Here is an 11,012-nt window from a genome sequence, read left to right as displayed (position 1 = left end):
AAGCAAAGCATCAGAGTGGTTTCTCCTGTTTCTTTATTTATATTTTAAATTTTAAGTCTAAATCTTGTTGATTTCGTGTGGGGGATTTTTACTAGGCCAAATTGTACCTCCAGATAAGTCAATCATAACCTCAGATCGGCGGAAGGTTAGGAATCTGTGCCAGATCGTGAGCATCCGCTTCTTAATACAGCACCGACAAGCGACCTGTATCTTCAACACGACAATTTACCATCGCATAGCTTCCTAATTGTGTCAAAATAGTTTAGGGAACGCTCCACTGACATGAATCTGATTCCGTGACTTGCCAGATACCCTGCCCTAGCTCTGTTCTACATACCGCGCAAGCCACTGACTTTAAATTCTGTAGAACTTTCGGTGTACAATATAATGTACTGGGTTCTATTATCAGCTGTGCCACTCTCGGTTATCAGTCGGCGTCTTTCGGCGTCTACTAAATCGGCATCTACCTGTTCACCTGCAAATTAAGCACATCTAGGATGCCATCCAGAAATATTTGCGCACCTTGATCTCAGTTCCGTCTAGTCTCCATGAAGTTGGGACGGATATTGAACGGCTATGGCTTAGGATGGTTCTCAGGGGTTTTTATTTCATGGAGTCCATTCCACGGTACACGTTTCTGGGCAGGTATTTCTAATTCGGCTGCGCGTTTTTTTAATGCAGTTCTTAGCGCCGAAGAGTGCCCATAAATTTTACAGTATCACAATATCTTATTCAAAGACTGAGTGTTCTCCGATGGTTGCAACGAGTAATTTTTTTATAAAGTTCGTGATTATATGGCAACAGAAAAAGTTAAAGCGGCGCTTTCGAATCTTAAGACAAAGCTCTAGAGAGCACCTACCGCAGCTACAGAAAAACCGGCAGGAGTTATTTGTGTGCCAGCCATCCCTATCACTAAAGCTGATATTAGTTCTTAGATTTTATCGGACGTAAACATCTTTGCTATGAAAAGATATATATGATCACGGCAAGTAGAACAACTCTGTATAACCTATAATGCACTCACGGAAAAGCCAGGGAATCTGCTGTTTGCCTTTTCCACAAGTTCAAACTCGCATCCCGTGCACATAAAGGTTAGGGTGCGAGTTTCCTGAAATACACACTAAGACAAAAAGGACGCGCCGCGAAAGAATTACCGGAATGGAACAGAAATAGGTAGATGCGACGTACATGTACATACAAACAAATAATTACAATTTCAGAAAAATTGTATGATTTATTCAAGAGAAAAAACTTCACAAATTGAGCAAGTCAGTAATGCATTGGCTCACCTCTGGCCATTATGCAAGCAGTTATTCCTCTTGGCATTGACTGACAGAGTTGCTGGATACCCACCTGGGGGATATCGTGTCAAATTCTGTCCAACTGTAGAATTAGATCGTCAAAATCCCAAGGTGGTTGAAGGTTCCTGCCCATAAGACTCCAAACTTTCTCAACTGGGTAAAGATCAGGCGGTCTTTCTGACCAAAATAGGGTTTAGCAAGCATGAAGAGAGTCAGTATAAACTCATTCCGTGTGCGGTCGGGTATTACACTACTGGCCATTACAATTGTTACACCAAAAAGAAATGCAGATGATGAACGGGTATTCATTGGACAAATATATTATACTAGAACTGACATGTGATTACATTTTCACACAATTTGGGTGCATACATCCTGAGAAATCAGTGCAGGTACAGCTGCTCAAGCAGCTTCAACACAATACCACAGTTCATCAAGAGTAGAGACAGGCGTATTGTGACGAGCCAGTTGCTCGGCCACCATTGACCAGACGTTTTCAAGTGGTGAGAGATCTGGAGAATGGGCTGGCCAGGGCAGCAGTCGAACATTTTCTGTATCCAGAAAGGCCAGTACAGGACCTGCAACATGCGGTCGTGCATTATCCTGCAGAAATGTAGGGTTTCGCAGGGATCGAATGAAGGGTAGAGCCACGGGTCGTAACACATCTGAAATGTAACGTTCACTGTTCAGAGTGCCGCCAATGTGAACAGGAGGTAACCGAGACGTGTAACCAATGGCACCCCATACCATCACGCCGCGTGATACGCCAGTATGGCGATGACGAACACACGCTTCCAATGTGCGTACACCGCGATGTCGCCAAATACGGATGCGAACATCATGATGCTGTAAACAGAACCTGGATTCGTCCGAAAAAATGACGTTTTGCCATTCGTGCACCCAGGCTCGTCGTTGAGTACACCATCGCAGGCGCTCCTGTCTGTGATGCAGCGTCAAGGGTAACCGCAGCCATGGTCTCCGAGCTGATAGTCCATGCTGCTCAAAACGTCGTCAAACTGTTCGTGCAGATGGTTGTAATCTTGCAAAAGTCCCAATCTGTTGACTCAGGGATCGAGACGCGGCAGAGTCAACAGATGGGGACGTTTGCAAGACAACACCCATCTGTCCGAACAGTTCGACGACGTTTGCAGCAGCGTGGACTATCAGCTCGGAGACCGTGGCTACGGTTACCTTTGACGCTGCATCACAGACAGGAGCACCTGCGATGGTGTACTCAACGACGTACCTGGGTGCACGAATGGCAAAACTTCATTTTTTCGGATGAATCCAGGTTTTGTTTACAACATTCGTGTTTGACGACATCGCGGTGAACGCATATTGGAGGCATGTATTCGTCATCGCCATACTGGCGATGGTATGGGGTGCCATTGGTTACACGTCTCGGTCACCTGTTGTTCGCACTGACGGCACTTTAAACAATGGACATTACATTTTAGATGTGTTACGACCCGTGGCTCTACCCTTCATTCGATCCCTGCGAATCCCTACATTTCAGCAGGATACTGCACGACCGCATGTTGCAGGTCCTGTACGGGCCTTTCTGGATACAGAAAATGTTCGACTGCTGCCCTGGCCAGCACATTGTCCAGATCTCTCACCAATTGTAAACGTCTGGTCAATGGTGGCCGAGCAACTGGCTCGTCACAAGACGCCAGTCACTACTCTTGATGAACTGTGGTATCGTGTTGAAGCTGCATGGGCAGCTGTACCTGTACACGCCATCCAAGCTCTGTTTGACTCAATGCCCAGGCGAATCAAGGCCGTTATAACGGCCAGTGGTACTGATTTCTCAGGATCTATGCACCCAAATTGCGCGAAAATGTAATGACATATCAGCTCTAGTATAATATATTTGTCCAATGAATACCCGTTTATCATCTGCATTTTTTTTGGTGTAGCAATTTTAATGGCCAGTAGTATATTTCTTTTTTTTTCCTTTTTTGTTTTAGTATGTATTTTCAGACTGGTGCTTCGTTAATGTTGCATATCTCTCTGGACTAACATCGAGTTAATTTCCAAAGCAAGCGTACACAAGAAGAAATGAGACGGCGGAGCAACTTGTCATTGTATTGCAAGATATCACGAGACAGCCCACAGGCTTGGGATTTTACGTGAGATTAAGCTATCCTTAAACTGAAAATTGGTTTCAAAAAACCAGTGATTTACTAATTACGGTCCTGTTGGAGGCGGTATGCCATTGCATTCCCCCAATTTTTGAGCCGACTTACCCAGACACTTAGAGGAGAAGCTACAGTTCAAAGTGGACCCCGAAGACGGCTCAGCTTGTCATTTTTCACTTAAGCAAACGAATGCTAGAAGCGACAAGCGACAGAAAAAATTCTTGGACCAACTGAGGATCTAACCCCAGATCTTTAGATTTGTAGCCTCATTCCTATTTAGTCACCGACCCCTATAAATACGAGGGGACTTCATAAAATAAGCTGCACATTAAAATGGCAGAAATCCGCTCCTTGGCGCGAAGCCAATCGAGAGCCGCTGGTGAACGTTTTCATCGACGAAAAATCTGCTATTACTGCGGATCGGTCCATCGATTGCATGCACATTGCCATGTGTGGTCGATGTCGATAGCCTTCTTTCCCAGTCAGCGTCACCCACTTCTGTGCGGCTTCGTCAAGCTTTTGGCACTATTTCTCTACGACTGGCGGCATTGCACTTGGTCCGCATACTGACAGATTGCCAGAGTGAATGTGTGTGCAATTTAGACGTTTTCACCTCAAGAATCGTACTTTGGAGTACATTACCATTTTCCGTGCGGTTGCTCTCCCACACTGGATAGACCTGTTATCCGTATCGAAGTGGATCTGCGTCTGCAGGAAACTCAGATAATGCGCTCATCTCTGAGAGTGCGTTACTCTTGTAGTACAATCGTGTTGGCGAGGGATGGCATGTGTAACTTACTCCATGCTGGTGCAAAAATACACTCCTGGAAATGGAAAAAAGAACACATTGACACCGGTGTGTCAGACCCACCATACTTGCTCCGGACACTGCGAGAGGGCTGTACAAGCAATGATCACACGCACGGCACAGCGGACACACCAGGAACCGCGGTGTTGGCCGTCGAATGGCGCTAGCTGCGCAGCATTTGTGCACCGCCGCCGTCAGTGTCAGCCAGTTTGCCGTGGCATACGGAGCTCCATCGCAGTCTTTAACACTGGTAGCATGCCGCGACAGCGTGGACGTGAACCGTATGTGCAGTTGACGGACTTTGAGCGAGGGCGTATAGTGGGCATGCGGGAGGCCGGGTGGACGTACCGCCGAATTGCTCAACACGTGGGGCGTGGGGTCTCCACAGTACATCGATGTTGTCGCCAGTGGTCGGCGGAAGGTGCACGTGCCCGTCGACCTGGGACCGGACCGCAGCGACGCACGGATGCACGCCAAGACCGTAGGATCCTACGCAGTGCCGTAGGGGACCGCACCGCCACTTCCCAGCAAATTAGGGACACTGTTGCTCCTGGGGTATCGGCGAGGACCATTCGCAACCGTCTCCATGAAGCTGGGCTACGGTCCCGCACACCGTTAGGCCGTCTTCCGCTCACGCCCCAACATCGTGCAGCCCGCCTCCAGTGGTGTCGCGACAGGCGTGAATGGAGGGACGAATGGAGACGTGTCGTCTTCAGCGATGTGAGTCGCTTCTGCCTTGGTGCCAATGATGGTCGTATGCGTGTTTGGCGCCGTGCAGGTGAGCGCCACAATCAGGACTGCATACGACCGAGGCACACATGGCCAACACCCGGCATCATGGTGTGGGGAGCGATCTCCTACACTGGCCGTACACCACTGGTGATCGTCGAGGGGACACTGAATAGTGCACGGTACATCCAAATCGTCATCGAACCCATCATTCTACCATTCCTAGACCGGCAAGGGAACTTGCTGTTCCAACAGGACAATGCACGTCCGCATATATCCCGTGCCACCCAACGTGCTCTAGAAGGTGTAAGTCAACTACCCTGGCCAGCAAGATCTCCGGATCTGTCCCCCATTGAGCATGTTTGGGACTAGATGAAGCGTCGTCTCACGCGGTCTGCACGTCCAGCACGAACGCTGGTCCAACTGAGGCGTCAGGTGGAAATGGCACGGCAAGCCGTTCCACAGGACTACATCCAGCATCTCTATGATCGTCTCCATGGGAGAATAGCAGCCTGCACTGCTGCGAAAGGTGGATATACACTGTACTAGTGCCGACATTGTGCATGCTCTGTTGCCTGTGTCTATGTGCCTGTGGTTCTGTCAGTGTGATCATGTGATGTATCTGACCCCAGGAATGTGTCAATAAAGTTTCCCCTTCCTGGGACAATGAATTCACGGTGTTCTTATTTAAATTTCCAGGAGTGTATACTGGTAAGCTGAAACATTATGACTACTGTCCACCGCAACATTGGATGCCGCCTGGTGGCCACGTGGGCATGTGACGCGGTAACAGAAGTACGAGGTGCATTCAAGTTCTAAGGCCTCCGATTTTTTTTTCTCCAGACTGGAAAGAGATAGAAACATGCGCATCGTTTTAAAATGAGGCCGCGTTCATTGTCAATACGTCCCAGAGATGGCAGCACCGTACGGCAGATGGAATTTTACCGCCAGCGGCGAGAATGAGAACTGTTTTAAATACTTAAAATGGCGACGTTTTCCTTAGTTGAACAACGTGCAATCATTCGTTTTCTGAATTTGCGTGGTGTGAAACCAATTGAAATTTATCGACAGTTGAAGGAGACATGTGGTGATGGAGTTATGGATGTGTCAAAAGTGCGTTCGTCGGTGCGACAGTTTAATGAAGGCAGAACATCGTGTGACAACAAACTGAAACAACCTCGGGCTCGCACAAGCCGGTCTGACGACATGATCGAGAAAGTGGAGAGAATTGTTTTGGGGGATCGCCGAATGACTGTTGAACAGATCGCCTCCAGAGTTAGCATTTCTGTGGGTTCTGTGCACACAATCCTGCATGACGACCTGAAAATGCGAAAAGTGTCATCCAGGTGGATGCCACGAATGCTGACGGACGACCACTTGGCTGCCCGTGTGGCATGTTGCCGAGCAATGTTGACGCGCAACGACAGCATGAATGGGACTTTCTTTTCGTCGGTTGTGACAATGGATGAGACGTGGATGCCATTTTTCAATCCAGAAACAAAGCGCCAGTCAGCTCAATGGAAGCACACAGATTCACCGCCACCAAAAACATTTCGGGTAACCGCCAGTGCTGAAAAAATGGTGGTGTCCATGTTCTGGGACAGCGAGAGCGTAATCCTTACCCATTGCGTTCCAAAGGGCACTACGGTAACAGGTGCATCCTACGAAAATGCTTTGAAGAACAAATTCCTTCCTGCACTGCAACAAAAACTTCCGGGAAGGGCAGCGCATGTGCTGTTTCACCAAGACAACGCACCCGCACATCGAGCTAACGTTACGCAACAGTTTCTTCGTGATAACAACTTTGAAGTGATTCCTCATGCTCCCTACTCACCTGACCTGGCTCCTAGTGACTTTTGGCTTTTTCCAACAATGAAAGACACTCTCTGTGGCCGCACATTCACCAGCCGTGCTGCTATTGCCTCAGCGATTTTCCAGTGGTCAAAACAGACTCCTAAAGAAGCCTTCGCCGCTGCCATGGAATCATGGCGTCAGCGTTGTGAAAAATGTGTACGTCTGCAGGGCGATTACGTCGAGAAGTAACGCCAGTTTCATCGATTTCGGGTGAATAGTTAATTAGAAAAAAAATCGGAGGCCTTAGAACTTGAATGCAACTCGTATGTGGAAATGGAAATGAGCGTTTGGCATCATTGGCCGGGAGGCCCCATAAGGGCAGGTCCGGCCGCCTTGGTGCAGGTCTTATTACATTAGACGCCACATTGGGCGGCCTGCGGGCCGGATGGGGATGAAATGATGATGAAGACAATACAGCACCTAGTCCCTGAGCGGAGAAAATCCCCGACCATGCCGGGAATCGAACCCAGGCCCATTAGGATAGTAGTCTGTCACGCTGACCATTTTCTTTTTTTTTTAGTTTTTTTTTTTCATTTTGTTCGTTATTGATCGTTGTGTTTGGTCGTTGCGGACGTCGTAAGACATCCGTTGAAGTTCGTTGTTGATCGATTAGCTCAGTTTTTTTTTATTACAGAGGGTTGCTAACCCTCTGACCGAACACGCTGAGCTACCGTGCCGGCAACCATTCAGCTATCGGGGCTGACACAAAAGTACGTAAGAGACACAAAAGTATGTAAGAGGTGCAGATATGGACGTGGGACCGCCCTAGCGAAGACATGGGCTGCAAATGGGGAAATCCATTGACATAAGCGACTTTGGCAAAGGGCAGATTATTATTAAGCAGAGCCAGTGAACGAGTATCTCGAAAACAGCAAAGCTGGTCGAATGTTCACGTACTACAGTCGTAAGCGTCTACGGAAAGAGATAGACGGACAGTGAAACTACCATTAGGCGCTAAATGGTTAAACGTCCACGACTCTTCACAGAAGGTGGGGTTCGCAGACTGCTCTGTATAGTTGGATAGATGGTGATCTGTGGCATCTCTGCCAAAGGAGCACAATGCTGGTGCACCCACAAGTGTTTCGGATTCGACCGTCGATCAATGGAAACATGTCGGCTCCACGGGGGAATCACGTTTTTGTTACGCTAGGTCGATGGTCATCTCGACAAAAGCCGTCATCGAGGTGAAGGGCTGATAGAAACGTGCAGGGCGCCACGGATGCAGGCTGGTGGGAGTAGTATTATGCTGTGCGAGACATTCTCTTGCGCTTGCATGGGACCTGTGGTAGTAATCGAAGACACGCTGACACCTGCGAACCGCCTGCATCCCTTCATGCTTGATGTCTTTCCCAACGGCGATGTCATCTTTCAGCAGTACAATGGTCTGTGTCTTGGTACGAAGAGCATTATAGTGAGCTCAAGTTGAGTCTCAGCGACCAAATTCACCTGATGTAAATCTTGTGGAATCCATCTGGGTCGTTATCGGGCGTCATCACCGAGAACACAAATCAGCGGCTCGTTATTTACGAGAACTACGTGACCTGTACGTAGACATCTGATGCCACATACCTCCACAAACCTACCAACAAACTGTCGGATCCCTGATACAAAGAATCTGTGATGTATTTCAGTCCAAAGACGGACAAACAAGCTATTAAGCAGGTGGTCATAATGGTTTGGCTCATCGGTGTACGTTCCGCTGATTACGTACAGTGAGGTGTGAACCAAATATACCTTTGTTTGGATTTTTAGTGGTAGCAAAAATGCGCATTAATGTTTCTTGTCTCTAGAAATCGTTAGTGGAAGGAGAGAGTTGTGTGAGACTCGCCAGCCGTTGTGGCCGATCGATTCTAGGTGCTTTAGTCCGGAACCACGCTGTTGCTACGGTCGTAGGTTCGAACCCTGCCTCGTTCATGGATGTGTGTGCTGTCCTTAGGTTAGTTAGGCGTTCAGAGCCATTTGAACAATTTTTTTTTTTTGTGAGATTCGACACTAGCCTGGTGAAAGGAAACATGACGGCATTCGGTAGAGAGAAAGAAAAAGTTTTGTGGCATTTTTGTGTGGAAGACCATCAAGGGGCAAACGAAAATGGGTTTCACCTCCTTACCAGGTGTGGTGTCGTGTTGTCTGTTCAATGTAGGTGGCTGTTATGGCTGCGTGTGCAGTGCAGTGTCATGTTTGGTGTTTTACGATGATGAGAGAAGATAGAGAGTGTAACCCTGTGCCGGCACATAGTCTGCTCCTCTCGAATAGCATGAAGGGGACCGGCGAGCATAACGTCCCCATGACCAACAACAGTGTTACATTCCCACACGTTTCGAAGAGGTTTGGGATTTAATCCAGAGCATTGGCGCAGTGTCTAGGCAACGGCCTTGCCGCAGTGGATACACCTGTTCCCGTCAGATCACCGAAGTTAAGCGCTGTCGGGCGTGCCGGCACTTGGATGGGTGACCATACGGGACACCATGCGCTGTTGCCATTTTTCGGGGTGCACTAAGCCCCGTGATTCAAATTGAGGAGCTACTCGACCGAATAGTAGCGGCCCCGGTCAAATAAAACCATCATAACGACCGGGAGAGCGATGTGCTGACCACACGGCCCTCCTCTTCGCGTCCTCAACTGAGGATGACACGGCGGTCGGATGGTCCCGATGGGGCACTTGTGGCCTGAAGACGGAGTGTTTTTTTTGGCGTAGTGTCTGGTGATCAGTAATTTCCCAGTACCAACTCTCAAACCCCTTACTGACGAAATCCTGGTGGTGAAAAATTCTTCCACCAATTATGATTCGACCTCGCAACCTCCGAATCGCACAGGCATGCGTTAGCGACCACGGTTACGGGTGTGTGTATTCGCTGCCACTAATCTTCGAATCTGGCTCCTTCTGAATACGGATTATGACTGTTCTTGACCCCTCTGTCAACCTCCTTATCTGTTATTATATCATTCTGTCGAGGCTATTTCGATGATTCGAGCAGCTGGTGCAGAAGAGAAGTATGAGGTAACTAGGTCAACCGCATAGATCTGCCTGCGCTAAAAGAAATCGGCCATGGCCCTGTTTAAGGAGCATACGAGTGGAGTGTTGTAAAAACTATGGGATGCTATATTGAGAAGGCCTCCTGCGGACTGAAACCCTTCCAGTTCTAACAGATTAAATCTGGTTTTAAGTGGCGGTGAGAGTACAGTGTGTGTTGCAGTACCTAATGCATATTTTCATGGTCAATTTACTCAAAATAATTTCGAACTGTTGTTAAAAGATAAATCACACCACTACTAGGATTTTTTCGGTGTTTCTTAAGAATGAGACGTTAAAATTCAAGGTTTGATGGGATATTTGGTGTCGATACCAATATGTATAATTTTATCGATACCTCGATAATATCATAATAAAAGTATCGCTTCAAAACGGTTCAAATGGCTCCGAGTACCATGCGACTTAACTTCTGAGGTAATCAGTCGCCTAGAACTCAGAACTAATTAAACCTAACTAACCTAAGGACATCACACACATCTATGCCGGAGGCAGGATTCGAACAAGCGACCGTAGCGGTCGCTCGGAAAAGTATCGGTACCGATAATGTGGCGAGGAATTTTAAACATATATTGGTTCCTCGTTGACTTAAAAGAAATTGTTTACAATACAAGGCTAAATAAGAAAACTATGCTACGTCTGAATGAATGGTATTAATTCAGTAATTTCCAGCATTCTGGAAGGAATGACGTCAGCGACTGTGTGATTTACCAAATTATGCAGTACACTGGAGAAAACGGTCGAGGCTGCAATATTAATTTTCTTTATTACTCCATGTCTAGTTTCGAGCCTAAGCTCATTACCAAATCATCCAATAAGCTGTGCAATAACACACATCACGACAGCGCCATGACTGCTCATACTAGTTACACGCATATGAACTTCATTCATTCATTCAGATGAATGAAGTTCAGTTCCGAATTACTTTACAAGATGTGTTTAACTAGAACAAGCAGTCATAGATCTGTCGTAATGTACGTTATAGCATAGCTTATTGGATAATTTGATAATGAACTTTGGCTCGAAACTAGTCATCAAGTAATAAAGGAAACTGATATTTCAATTTCGACGCTTCTCTGCAATTTAATGCATAATTTGGAATAGCATTAAGATTCTTGTGTATTATGTACGAGTAAAGATACTGCCATGCT

General features: G+C 47.3%; 1 pseudogene; it reads left to right on the top strand.

Annotated features, from left to right (window-relative positions):
• The first annotated feature begins 9,195 nt into the window (after nt 1-9,195).
• LOC126185610 (5S ribosomal RNA) lies at nt 9,196-9,312 on the top strand (annotated as a pseudogene).
• Nucleotides 9,313-11,012: the final 1,700 nt, after the last annotated feature.

The sequence above is a fragment of the Schistocerca cancellata genome, chromosome 4 (assembly GCF_023864275.1).
Source record: "Schistocerca cancellata isolate TAMUIC-IGC-003103 chromosome 4, iqSchCanc2.1, whole genome shotgun sequence".
Classification (NCBI taxonomy): Eukaryota; Metazoa; Arthropoda; class Insecta; order Orthoptera; family Acrididae; genus Schistocerca; species Schistocerca cancellata.
Note: the sequence above shows the minus strand (reverse complement) of the source record. Positions and strands in the feature narration are given on the sequence as shown.